The sequence below is a fragment of the Epinephelus fuscoguttatus genome, linkage group LG8, assembly GCF_011397635.1.
Source record: "Epinephelus fuscoguttatus linkage group LG8, E.fuscoguttatus.final_Chr_v1".
Classification (NCBI taxonomy): domain Eukaryota; kingdom Metazoa; phylum Chordata; class Actinopteri; order Perciformes; family Serranidae; genus Epinephelus; species Epinephelus fuscoguttatus.
The window spans coordinates 27,743,782-27,757,846 of NC_064759.1; the positions used below are offsets into that span (position 1 = coordinate 27,743,782).

At 41.9% G+C, this 14,065-nt stretch overlaps 1 long non-coding RNA gene across 2 annotated transcripts in view; it reads left to right on the forward strand.

Moving 5' to 3' along the window:
* The window catches only part of LOC125893875 (uncharacterized), a 146,034-nt gene that overhangs the window by 68,401 nt on the left and 63,568 nt on the right, over positions 1 to 14,065 (forward strand). For both annotated transcript variants that reach the window (XR_007449933.1, XR_007449934.1), the window contains exon 3: positions 4,627 to 4,763. This is a non-coding gene — a long non-coding RNA (uncharacterized LOC125893875). The remainder of the gene's footprint in view (positions 1 to 4,626; positions 4,764 to 14,065) is intronic.

Sequence of the window (14,065 nt, forward strand, 5' to 3'; positions counted from 1 at the left end):
CTTTCATGACGTGCATGATGTCATCGGGTTATTGTCCTATTTTATTACTATCAGTCACTGTGTCTGTTCATGTCCCAGCCAAAACATTATTGTAGTAATGTAAAAATCGGAACCAGATGGCAGGAGCTACATTTGAAGCACCACATGCAAACTATGCAAGTCACTGAATCCTCCACCACAAGTTCCTACAAATGTTTCACAATAAAAGCCTGTTTAGAAAATTAAGGGATTCTCTCAACTGAAATTATAATGGGCTTTTAATGTTAAATAGCTACAGGAAGTGTTGAGTTTGAAATGATGATGTGATGCATTAACAACGCAAACAGGATCGGATTAAAAATAAAAATAGGAAAAATATGGAGGGAATAATAAATAAAGGCCCGTTTCTAATGTAGTCTGCTTGAAATGAAGTTTGTTACCTTATATCTTCCATTATAAAGAAATAACATTCTTTGCTAGCCTGACGCTAATGGGAGTACTCACCGGGTTGACAGGGTGCCTCTGCTGTTTCACGCCATCACTTTTCCTTTTTCACTTTGTCGTGGTAACATCCCTAGAGGAAATATCAAAAAGGCTGGGGTGTTGTTGACATATAGTTGTCCATGGCAGCATATTGCTCTGTGTTTCTATTGGTCAAAGTGATGGCTGTGACGGGAGATGTCGCATAACCACAAAAAGAAAATCAAACATGCTAGACTTTCTGTCAGGACGTCATGAGGCGTCCCAGACATGGCGTCTGTTTTCGTCTACTGTGACACCCTACATGAGATAAAACAATGGATTATCATGTACGACTCTCACGACACCATACAACACTGCATCAGGCTTTAATTTGGCTGATATTGTGTTGTGTGAACTTGGCATGACGCATGGAGGTCTCAACAGCAACATTTACTTCTAATGTTTGTCTTGGAGGGGATTTAGAACAATAGTTTGACAGGTTGCTGTTGTTGCTCGCTAGTCACTCAAACCAGGCCTCACTGTATTTCAGTAAATTTTGATTATGGTATTTATGCTTCTAATACACTGGTACTTTATTAAAATGCTGACTGCATTGAAAGGTTGAATTATACGTGTTAGCTTTGTGGATTGTCACTTCCTGAGCTAGAAGTCTTGATCATTACGCACTACTGGTAAAGATGACGAGCTTCATACAGATCACAGTGGCATACAGCATACCATGACTGTCGGTAAAATTGGGACAGTCGATCCTCTGTCTACATGTGCTGCCTCTCTGTGAGGCACACACAGTACTGGGTGGCCACATTTATCATCCAATTCAATTGAAGCAACATTTCATAAACATACCGTGTGGCTCTGTATGTTTTGTTTGACAGGGTCATCTTGTGGGTTCTCCCATGATCAGTGAGAAGGATGAGTAACCCCTTTCATTGCTGGGACCGCAGGATATTGCTAACCCCACACAAAGGCCTGCAGGCATTTAAGCTCTGAATCACTGATTTAAATGAATCAGTCAGAGAGACAGAGTGGCGAGCTATAGTAATGAGAGCAGTTTGGAATTCTCATACAAGTAGGACACAACATGCTGTGAGGTTGAGTCAGTCCTCTGAGGGGTGGTGGCATCACCGTCTATATAATGGAAATCCTAAGCCTCAAGTGTGCTGTATACCTTAGACTCGCTTTAGATGTGTTCTCAGGCACAATGTAGCTCAGTGTCTGACTCACGTGAGTCATGCTGATGTCTAAAGAGGGCACATTGTGTATTGTGCGATTGAATCAATAAGGAAAGGAGTCTGCCCCCTGAATCAGTAGCGTTCTACAAACCACGTGACTCATTTGCCAAAGTCCATAACGCAACTTCCTCATATGAGATCTGAAAACATGATGTGGGAAACTACAGTATGTCTGGTGCTTTGAGCTCTAGACTCACACAGAGACAAGAACGTGTCATGTTTGATAAAGCTTTAGCTGATGGCATCTGAAAAGCAGAAATTTCACCGTTAAAGGGGAACACCCCCTAAATTAAGAATTCCAGTATGTTATTTCCAGGGCCTAGGAAAGTTCAATTAATACCTGTAGACATCAGCTACTCACTCAAAGCCAGAAGCAGAGAAGAAGTCTCAAACTTGTGATATCATAGGGTATAAAGTCTGGGGCTGCCCCATAGGCAGTGAATGGGAGACTGATTTTGTGGACAATGTTTGTTTTCTTTTTTATACCTGAACAACCTTTCATCTGTTGTAATGGTCTCAGTTCTGAAACTGAAAATGTAACCATGAAGTCCCAATCACTGTGGCGTCATGCTAAAAAAAACTTTTGGTTAGACTAGTGGAGAAATGCAAAATCTGCAAACTTGTTTATTTCTGTTGTCATTTTCAGCCATAACTTTAACATTAAATGCATATAGTGAAAGAAAGTGGTCCAACCAGTGCCGTGCACAGACTTTTTGAAGGGCAGCGGCGAAAAGAAAAAAAAGGGCACATACAGCGCATTCTCGCCACTGTAGAGGGCACTAAGTTCCGCGTGTTTTCGAGGAAACTTTAGACATGTTTATATGTTATACAAGTGGCACATTATATAGCCTTAAAACAGACTAACTAGACAGACTACTCAAGTTAGTGCGTTTTGGCTCCCAAGAGGGCATTTTGGCTGCCAAGAGGGCACTTTAGCGTGCATTTTGGTTCCCAGGAGGGCACTTTAGCACGCGTTTTGGCTCCCAGGAGGGCACTTTAGCATGCGTTTTGGCTCCCAGGAGGGCACTTTGGCTGCCAAGAGGACACTTTAGCGTGCGTTTTGGCTCCCAAGAGGGCATTTTGGCTGCCAAGAGGGCACTTTAGCAAGCGTTTTGGCTCCCAGGAGGGCACTTTAGCGTGCGTTTTGGCTCCCAAGAGGGCACTTTAGTATGCGTTTTGGCTCCCTGGAGGGCACTTTAGCGTGCGTTTTGGCTCCCAGGAGGGCACTTTGGCTGCCAAGAGGACACTTTAGCGTGCGTTTTGGCTCCCAAGAGGGCATTTTTGCTGCCAAGAGGGCACTTTAGCGTGCGTTTTGGCTCCCAGGAGGGCACTTTGGCTGCCAAGAGGGCACTTTAGCGTGCGTTTTGGCTCCCAGGAGGGCACTTTAGCGCGTGTTTTGGCTCCCAAGAGGGCATTTTTGCTGCCAAGAGGGCACTTTAGCGCGCCTTTTGGCTCCCAGGAGGGCACTTTAGCGTGCGTTTTGGCTCCCAAGAGGGCACTGTAGCATGCGTTTTGGCTCCCAGGAGGGCATTTTGGCTGCCAAGCGGGCACTTTAGCGCACGTTTTGGCTCCCAGGAGGGCATTTTTGCTGTCAAGAGGGCACTTTAGCGCACGTTTTGGCTCCCAGGAGGACACTTTAGCGCACGTTTTGGCTCCCAGGAGGGCATTTTTGCTGTCAAGAGGGCACTTTAGCGCACATTTTGGCTCCCAGGAGGGCATTTTTGCTGCCAAGAGGACACTTTAGCGTGTGTTTTGGCTCCCAGGAGAGCATTTTTGCTGCCAAGAGGGCACTTTAGCGCACGTTTTGGCTCCCAGGAGGGCATTTTTGCTGCCAAGAGGACACTTTAGCGCGCGTTTTGGCTCCCAGGAGGGCACTTTAACGTGCGTTTTGGCTCCCAAGAGGACACTTTAGCGTGCGTTTTGGCTCCCAGGAGGGCACTTTTTATGTACTGTGTTGCCTTGCTGGTGTTTTAAATAAAATAAATCTAACAACATGGAAGAGCAATGTACTGCTGTGGATTGGGGTCGCAACAAAACATATTTTAGCCACCTAAAAAATCAATATCTGTGATAATCTGAATATTTTCCCGACCTTACCATACACACTAACTGATGGAGGTAGCGGTGGACGAGCAACTGTTCAAAAATGACTGTTTTAGTGAATGGAGGCTGGTGGCTTTGAGATAGTGGCTTTAACTACCCATTGGAAAAAACATGTCTGACGGCAAGGTAAAGTGTTTCAATATTCTAAATACAAGATACACTTATACTGATATTGATTTTTTTTAGAGGGGCTTTTTTGCTGGCTAAAAACGAAACCAATTCAGGCTGTGTTTGCAGAGCAGAGTTCATGTTCAATAATATTTTTGGACTGTCTTAGACCATAGGAATAACATGTATGAATTTTAAAATGGTAGTCCCCCCTCAAGTATTGGAAAAGGAGTTACCTTGAAATCCATGGAGCAACATGTTTTTAATCCGTATTTGTATTCAGGGTTTTTACAATGGGTTCAGTTGTTTTAATGCTCAGGAAGAGCTGGGAGTGTTTGATTCAGATAGTGAATGTAAATCAAACTTCAGCATGTGACCAGATGGTGACTGCAGGGCCTCCATGTGATTGAAAGGTCACCTGAAGCCCTCACCTAATCATTTTTCAGAATCCCTCTCTGTTGTATCCCACGCACACCCACACACCGTTGGACTCGTCTTCCTTCCTGAGGAATGACAATGCTTCCTTGTTTATGCAGTTACCATAAAAACACAATCAGCCACAAGTCAACACTGACTGACTCCAAACAAGCTGGATTATTGCTCTAATTAAGCTTTAATAAGCCCTTATTAAACGGCCGCAGGCCTCGTTAGGCGGTTCATTAAGTCATTTCATCCTTTTATTCCTTCATTAAGTCTCTTTTCTTCTCTCTTTTCTTCTCAGGGAGTGTGGGAGTGGTGAGGTCTGGGAGATCACGACCTTAATTCTCTCCAAGACAGACGGTTTAATTAACACTGGAGGAATCCTCGCCGGCTCCAGACCTCTACAATGGGAATGTACAGGGGAATTGGATTGCTAAGGTAAGGCACTAATCTAATGTGTTTTTTACTGGCAATATACACTAATAACCTTTTAAATTACAGCTACCGTGGTCCCTGCATTTATGATGTAATTAGATGGTGATATTGAATGCATAAAAAAATAAAAGAAATTCTGAGTATGCATGTAATATAGCAGTGTTTTAAAGAAAAGCCTGATAATGAACAACAGCATATTAATTTAATCTGGGTACAGTTTGTATAATTTATTTCACAAGACTCCAACATGACGAATTTAAGTAAATGTATAAATATCTAGCAAGGCCAGCTATTGCATATTGAACAGCTACTGTATGTGCTGGCCTGGTAACTGACAGAAGGAAATTGCAACAGAGCTTCTGCTTCAATAAGCATCCAGCCATGGCTATGTGCAGAGACACTGACATTTTAGCTGTTTTCAAGAAGTTCAAAATGATACTTTAACACTGCCTGCGTATGGGTTGTTTACAGTTAGAAACAGGAAATGTTGACCTATTACCTGTTTCATAAACCCACAAAACCAAGTCTGACTGTGAAAGTGAAGAGAATTAGACTCTTCTCACAGTTTGGAAGCAGCCTGAGTTGGCTAATCAGAACTTTTCTTTATAAATGTTTGACAAATAATTATCCATAATCAACATTACTGATTATGTTTTCACATTAAACGAGAGAGTTGAGAGTATTAGATATGTTTAAAGATTTAAACTTTATACCAGTGGAGTAAGGTAATGCACATATTGTCTCGTCACATGATCAAAGTCTTGACACTGCATAACATATGCATATTACCCAGCAATTATCATTTCATGTCTTAAAAATACCAAGGGAAATAAGGAATTAAGAAGTTATTAATTTAACATTTTTTGTTCATGATTTATAGTTATTTATAGTTTATAGAATAAGCATATAATTTTGTTATAGATGCTATTGACTGTTTTACAAAAAAAATAAACACGAAGTAGATGGGTTTGCCTTTTTTGAGGGCATAGCAAATGGTACTGTTTTTAATTTAATGAGAGTTCTTCTTTGAACACAGGCATATCTTAATAATACTACTACTACTAATAATAAACTTTATGTATATAGCACCTTTCGAAACATAGATACAAAGTGCTGTACAATAAAATTAAACACATATAAAACACAAGGAGAATAAAACAAATAACATGTCATAAGATGTCATCCAGTAAACGATAAAATAAGTCAAAGCTAAAATCAAGATAATAAATGGGAAATAACATCAATAAGATAGCGATAAAATAGACAGACAACTCAGATAAAGTCAGGATATGCTTGCCCGAGGATGTAAAACTACCCAAGGGGACTAAGGGGCTAACAGGTCTGAAATGTAATCTAGAGACAGGCCATGAAGAGCTTTAAAAGTAATTGATAAAGTCAATCCTAAAACAAACAGGGAGCCAGTGTAAAGAGGTCAAAACTGTTGTGATGTGGCCGTTTCATGGTTCTGGTTCTGATTAAAGCTGGCAACGTGGCAATCACTCATACCGGCTCATCGTCCACCCAACACATTGATGGGTCTCTATATTTGCACCCCTGCTTTCACTAACTTTGGTGGTATTTTGTCAGCCTGCTTCTTTGGTTTGCAGTTTGCTGTGAACTTTACCCTCATTATGCCCCACCACCACATCCCCTTTCACCAGAGAGTAGATCAGTTTCAGGGTGCACCACGTTTTAAAAACAACTTTGTATGGATGTGGAGCACATGGTTGTGAAGGGGACACACACACATACATCCTTCAGACCTATTTTAGTGTATAACCTTAAACACTCAAGCTGTCCCTTTGAAGAGTGTAATGCAAGCTGTTACCCTCAGGCTCAGAAGTTGAATATTACAGTCAGTAACACATGCTTCATTTTTTGGCTGTTGTGTGGGGGGGGATTTCCCACTCTGTGCGGAATATTCAGAGGTGAACTTTGCACGCACAGAAATTTTTCCCTTTCACGTGCCAATAAACAGCACCTGAGCCACTGTTTGCTGTTCGCAGTGAAGAAAGTGACACCCCAGGGAATATTAAGGGAAACAGGTGTCTTAGTTCTTACGACATTATTATCAGTGTAAATATCCAGTATGAGCATGGATTGTTCCCAAAGTCTCCCAAAGGTGAATAAAAACAAGACAAAACAAACAAAAACACCCAAAACAAAACAGAGATGAGGATGTCTTAGCGATTCTGGGTGGCTGTGGGTGGCTGTGGGTGCAGGTGTGTGTGAAGACAGTGATAAAATACTGAACCAGTAACACATGGAGACTGGGCCAAATTTAGCCATCTTTTCTGACTGAAGGAGGTGTGTATGTGTGATAGATAGAGTGAGAGAGAAATAGAGATCATGTGCATGTGTGTGTATCTATGCATACGGGCATGCCTTTGCATGTTTATTAGCAGTTTGGATCCTGCTGAGGTGACAGATGTTCATGGCAGAGGTAGGCAGAGATGGGACGCAGTGTCCAAATTAATCCACTCGTGTGTGTCGGTCTGTGCTGGTGTGTGTGTGTGTGTGTGTGTGTGTGTGTGTGTGTGTGTGTGTGTGTGTGAAGGGAAGTACTCATACCTATGGAAGTCAGGAAAGCTGTCCTTCACCTGTCTGTGTTGTCTCCACGACATTGTGTGTGTGTACACTGTATGTTGGCATGATTTAATGCAGACAGGTAAGACTTCCACCTTCAGTCTTGACGTGATTGAGTTTCCTGAAGCTTCAGCAGATGTCCAAACCCCAGGAATCACCCTCTGCCGCTTTCTGGCGTTTGCTCTCTTCCTGTTTTTGTTGTTTTGGATTTCTGTGAGCTCCTATCTATCTATCTATCTATCTATCTATCTATCTATCTATCTATCTATCTATCTATCTATTGTGTATAAACACCTAATCAACCTAAATATATACATAACATTCATATACAGTCACACATACAGTAGCACAGACTGTTTATGTTGACTGATGATGCAGATCAGCATGCACCCACGCACTGTCAGAAACACAAGGAAGTGGTGGTTGGATGTTATGCAAAATTATAGCTCCCATATAGAATGAGACACAAGACACAAACACACACACACATGCACACACACACCCTTCCATGTCAAGTGATTAGTTACACAATTAGAACTTTGAGTTTCACAACATGCAGAAGCTGTGACTGTTTGTACCTTTGTGAAGGGAGAAATGAAACTTGTGAAGTCAGTTGAAGCCAGATATGAGTACAGTTGCTTTACACGTTGTTGCTTGTTTGAAAAACACACCCAGCATGATTGTTTTTAAAGCTTAAAATCAGTCATTATTTAAAGGTGTTACAGTAATTAATTTGTCCAGCCAGTTTTGTGGGATACAGAATAATCTTATTATTACCTCTGCGTTACACTTAAAAATTATATTAATCAGTCAAATCTAAAAATTAGGGGGAGAGGCTTTGGACAAATGCTGAACCCAGAAGATCACCTTTGTGTGCCGAGCGGGCCCACCCTTAGCTGCGCGTTATAATTGGTTGTAATTGCGGTTGTCGTCTAGTCAATGAAAGCAATTACAGGCAAGCAATTACAAGACGCTGGCCACCAGCCGTAGGGGCAGAACTTCAGACCAGGACACACACACACACACACACACACACACGCGTGCAAGTGCACAAATCCACAAACGGACACAAACACACATACAGGCAGTCACCCACACATTTCCTGTGTGTTTCATGTAAGACGGTCTTTTCTTCTTTCTCTTCTGTTTGGAGAGGAAGTGTGGGTCTAATGACTTTTCCTATGCGTCACAAACACTGCATGTGGGAGGCAGACAGCCACGCCGCACGTGTGTGCATGTGAGAACCCTTATGCATATATGTATGAGTTTATGAAGAGCGTGATAACATGCAGGTTTTGTTCTGAATTTGTTAGAGGCTTCATGTGTATTTACGAGTTTGTGTTTTTGCGGGAAACTTCACGTTTGTGTTTGTGACAGCAAGTTATTTGTGTTCGTGTTTATGTGTTCACAGGAAATGTGCACACTCAGCTGCTGCCGAGTATTTTTGGTCTGTCTCTGAAAAATAAGTTTGTCTCAGAGGAATTTTACACACATATGCTTGTTTCACTGTGTGCATTTGATGTGACCATGTGTGCCTGTCAGACACATCTGTATTTGCATGTAATGGAGCGTGACCATACATACGGTACTGTATGCAGTGTACTATAGCTGTGTAGCAGTTTGTTTTTGCATGTGCCTTTTGCTCAGTTCTTGTAAACAGCGCTACTGTTGAGACCTCACACAGTTTGTAGAGCTCGCGTTTTCTCTGTTTTTTTTGTACCACTCAGACTTTCCTAATTTTATTTCGTATGAGAATAACTGTGGACCGTGCTGAAATTACAGTTATAAGTTGTTTTAACAATATATCCTATATTTATGAATGCTGCTACCAATACACCTCCTGGCTTTTTCATCAGTGTCCCATAGTGTTATTTAAAAGTGTTGAAGGAGAATTCGGCTCCAAAATCAACAATGAGTTATCTGAATAGTCGGCTAGTTCAAATCAAATTTTAAAAGTTTTAGAAACATTTTCAGGGCTTGAATTTGTATCTCCTAAGGGCACAAGTGATGCAAACAAAACTAACATACTGCACCCTGTTCTCATTGATTTACTCTACATCTATTGCCTGGATCCAGACCTTTGAATCTACTGTGCTGGAGTTGACTGATTCATGTGGCGTTGTGACATGAGACAGTGGTTTCTCAGCTGAAATAAAAAATGACCGATAAACGCCACGAGACAACTCGATTAGCAAATCAGCGCCATGGGCCGCCCTGTCAAGTGTTGTCAAGAGGCGCACCAGCACCAGTGAGGAGTAATAACAACAATGCTGAGTGCTATAGACAAGAGAGATGCTGTTCTAATTCAACATGTCCTCTCAATATGGCTCGACAATGTAACTCTGTCTCACTCTGAACTCGTCAAATACCAACACTTGGTCAGTCACTCTCGGCATCAGATACTAACACAGAAGCACCCTTTAGCATATGAGATGCAGAGACCGGTGGCATTTTTTTACACTCCAGGCAACTGCCGTAGAATAAAGAACGAGAAGGTCTGCAAAGGAAGGTAGGAAGGAGGTGGTACGGATCACAAACTCCAGGCTTTCAACTAGAAGACGACTGTTCGTGTCCCATGTGAAACCATAAGTCAATCGAGATATTTTAGCAATATAGCAATAACAATAAAACATGGCATTGCTAACAAATGTCATTATTTTAAGCCAAACCACGATGTCTTTTTCTAAACTAACCACATGCTCTTGTCGCCTAAACCTAAGGAGGTAAACCCAAAAAATGAAGCTTTTGACCTACGTTCAAAACGTAAGTATATTTTGAAAAGAGACTGTATGCATTTAATGAGTGGAAAATATATTTTATATGCTATATTGTAGGCAACTGGACTTGCTTCTTCAGAGCTGAAGAAACCTCTTGGATGAGAGGCAAAACATCTTCAAGAAACTCAGGCATGTCCAGTTGCCTACGATATAGCACTTAAGATAACCATGACCTGGATGACTGAGAATCTTCACTGATGTGGAAAGTATACAATGCATGTCCTGGGCGTAAATTAAAGCGTAAACTGACATGCTGTCCCTGAGCATCCAAAACTGATGCTGGAAGGGTACCTCGAGTTTGACGAGTTGGGAGTGAGAATGTGTTGAATATTGTAGTTTGTTTGACTTCGCTCTACTCCATTGTTAAAACCCTATATGTTGGCATGGCTATGCTTCAGTGTACACTTAAAATGACGTCAGATTCAGGTGGATACGTTTGTCTCTTGTGATTGGTAAGGGACAATCGAATCCCCTACACCACAGAAAGCGAATAGATTGGACGCAATGTCAGACTGAAGATGGAAACAGAGTGTAATAATTTGAAAATTCTGTCTGATCATCATCAGCCAACTACATCTATAGAATGGGCAATAAATATTGATTCCAATTAATTTTTTTAAAAGTTGAAATGACAAATGATCTGTTTTATTATACACTATATATGTGACGTCTTCCAAACTGCAGTGCTAGTTACAGGAATTCTGTGTATATTTGGCGCTACAGCACTTAAAGTATTATGATGAGATAAATTACCTTTGGCTTTAATTTCACACATGATGGTGCATCAGTCTCGTCTAACTTGTCCAACCAATTTGTGTCAGTAAACTTTCAGTCTAAACATAACATTGATCAGTCAAATCATAAATAATGTGGTTCGTCTATGCCTGCCTAAATGGTGACGCAACCAGAATTGATTGTCTTTAGTCACCTGTGGGTTCAAAAATCTTAAGCAATGTTAAATCAGGTTTTATCTTTAAACCGCATCACCAAAAGTCTGAATAATTTCTCACAGGAGTGAAACAAGGCCAGCTAATCCAGCAAAGCTTGGTTCTCCAAGCTGGCGCTACAGTGAGTTTGCACGGTTCATCTGGGGCCACAGAGAAGTGTTCTGCTCAAAACGAGTACCCATTCAAAGAGCGAGGTTGGTGCTTAGCTATGAGCAAGGGACTATTGAAACATTATTTTAGGTGAAATGAAAAACAGAATCAAAAACAGTCTTTTGATTGGATCCAAGGCCTTTGCTGAACTCTTCTTCCAAACTCATCACTCCCCTTCTCTACCTTTGCTCCCTGGCGCCAACTCCATCATTTCCCTTACTATGTCTTACACTTATGAACACCCACTCTCCTTTTTCTTGCTTATCTTTCTCCCTCTATTTCATGTCTTTTCTCCCTCTCTCTTTGCCCTTTCATCACTCCATCTTCAACTGCGGATCTCGTCTCTTTTTGTTCCCCTCCGTGTTTATTTTCCTCATGCATTTCTCTCTCACAGCCTTCCCATACCTCTGTCTTTCTCCCTCTCTCTCTCTCTGCCTCATTCAAATTCAACATTTTTTAACTTAAGAAATGCGAAATGTGAGCTTTTAGGTGGACTTTGTAACTTTTGGACAGAGCCAAGCCAGTGTTTCCTTTTGTTTCTAGCCTCTAAAATAAGCTAAGCAATCAGCTACTGGCTGTGGCTTCATCTTCCGCAAACAGACACAAGTTTGTTATCAGTTCTCTGCTTTAACTCTTAGCAATAAAGAGCATATACATATTTCACTTATTTATGTTATCATGTTTCAATGATGAATGAATTACTGCAGACCCAGGCAGTTACTTACAATAGCCCTGTTTCCACTGAGCAGTACGGTATGGCACCACGAAAAGTTGTGGATGGTACCAATGGGACCGTTCCGTACTGTCCCCATTTTTGGTCACCCCTCTGTTGGGGTACCTAGCACACAGATCTGGTACTAAAAGGTGGAGCTGTGAACACTACAGGCCATGCATTGGTCAGTTTATTTGTTTAGCGAATGCAAATTTCTCAAGCCAAGCAGTAGCCTCTTGATCTATATTGTGGAGGGAGACTAGACCTCCTTTTAGTCTTTGGAGAGAGCAGGCTTCAATAATATGCTACATGGTTTGCTCCTCTCCACAAGCACACATTAGCTGCTCCCCCATCCCATTGGTCAGTAGCGGATGGTCACTCTGCTCAGGGCTGAATTGTGGCTGGTTTTGAAACAACCACTTTTCATACCGTGGAGAGTTTTATTAGTAAACTATAACTATAAAATGAAAGGATGTTTTGCTGCCTCTTGCAGCAGATGTAGTCCGAGAAAAAATAACTCACTGGGCTGACTGCCGGCGACTTTAAAGTTGGAACGTTAACTTGTAATGTTACTCAATGAGTCCCATGGAGAGCAACTCTCACAGCCAGCATGCAACCTCGTTCTGTGGACGATAAACAAGATGCAGACTTCCATCTGTGTCACCGGTAATGAGGAAATACAGTGAGTGTTGGGCGGAGCAGTGAGTGACAAGAACCCCGCCCACATTTAAGACTACTGTTTGCGGTGGAACTGCTAGGGTCTAGGTACCATGTCTGAAGGGTTACTTTAGGTTCCAAAGGTACCATACCGAAAGTGTTTGGTGGAAACAGGGCTAATGCGTCCATCTCATTGTCTGTTTCATAAAATGCACTTTCAATCAAGCATTTATATGATTTTATTTTAAGTGGTGTATGATACCATCGCTGCAGCAAATAGATAATGTATAGTTTAATTGGTTTTTGAAGACTGACTCATTACAGCCTTTTCAGTTGCATCAATTTTACCATATTTCTCTGCAGCAATGAAATAGAGAGAACGACTTGGGTTTTGCCTCCTTGTTAGGAACATGTAAAGCAAGTTCGTTTCTCCTGCTCCCCCTCCTCCCCCTCCTCCCTCTCTCTCTGGTGCTCACTTCAAACCCCCTCTCTCTCAGCTCCACATCATCAGCAGTGAGACTACAGTTGCAGTTGAGTTGAGTTCAGTCGAGGTCAGACAGACAGTGTGCGCTGCCTGGGGGAGATACAGGCTGGCTACCAACCAGATAAGTTGGAAGGAGATGTCCTGGTATTTCCTCTCTCTCTCGCTCTCTTTTATTTCTGAGAGCTTGTTGCTCCCACTGAGCGTTGGAAGCTAAGAAGAGCTCCTGGGAAACCAAGTCTGACCATTAGAGCAAATAATAATGATAATAAATGAAGTACAGTCTGTCTCTCATTTCACTATCACTCCCTCTCAGCCTTCCCTCTCCATCTCCTCTCCTGCATGCGCACGCACACACACACACACACAGATTTTTATGATGTATTTATGTCAGCATAAATTACAGTAATAAACTCTGGTGCACTGTATGAGAATCAGATACTGGTGGTGCAGTTAGTGTTTTAGCAGTGATCTGCTCTGATACCTCAATGCCAGCTAATTTTGATCACTGCATGTCCGTGTGTTTGCGCGTGTGTGTTTGTCTTAACCCACTTGGGATTTCCCAACAAGTTTGATCCGAGTAAACAAGGAGCCGGCCAAATAGCTGTGGAGTGAGAGAGAGAGAGAGAAACAGGGTCAGAAAGTGTGTGAAGCATGAGAAAGGCAGAAAGGCAGAGGCAAACACTTACTCAGGCTAAACCCTGAAGTCATGGACAGGAAGCTGATATTTTCCCAGACTTACTTTACTCTTTTTTTTCTTTCTTTTTTTTTGGGTGTCTGATCCGACAATTGTAGCTTCCTCTGAGGGGCTAATAATACAACAGAGCCATTGTGCAACGCGACGTTTCCCCCTCGCCTGGTTTAGCAAGAGAGAAGGCGTTTGCATGAAATCTTTCCACTCCCAGTGTGGTTGGGTGGAGATTTTTTTTTTTTACTGCCATCAGATTGGATTGTCACACCACATTGTAATAATGCACTATTATAGTCTGGCTCAG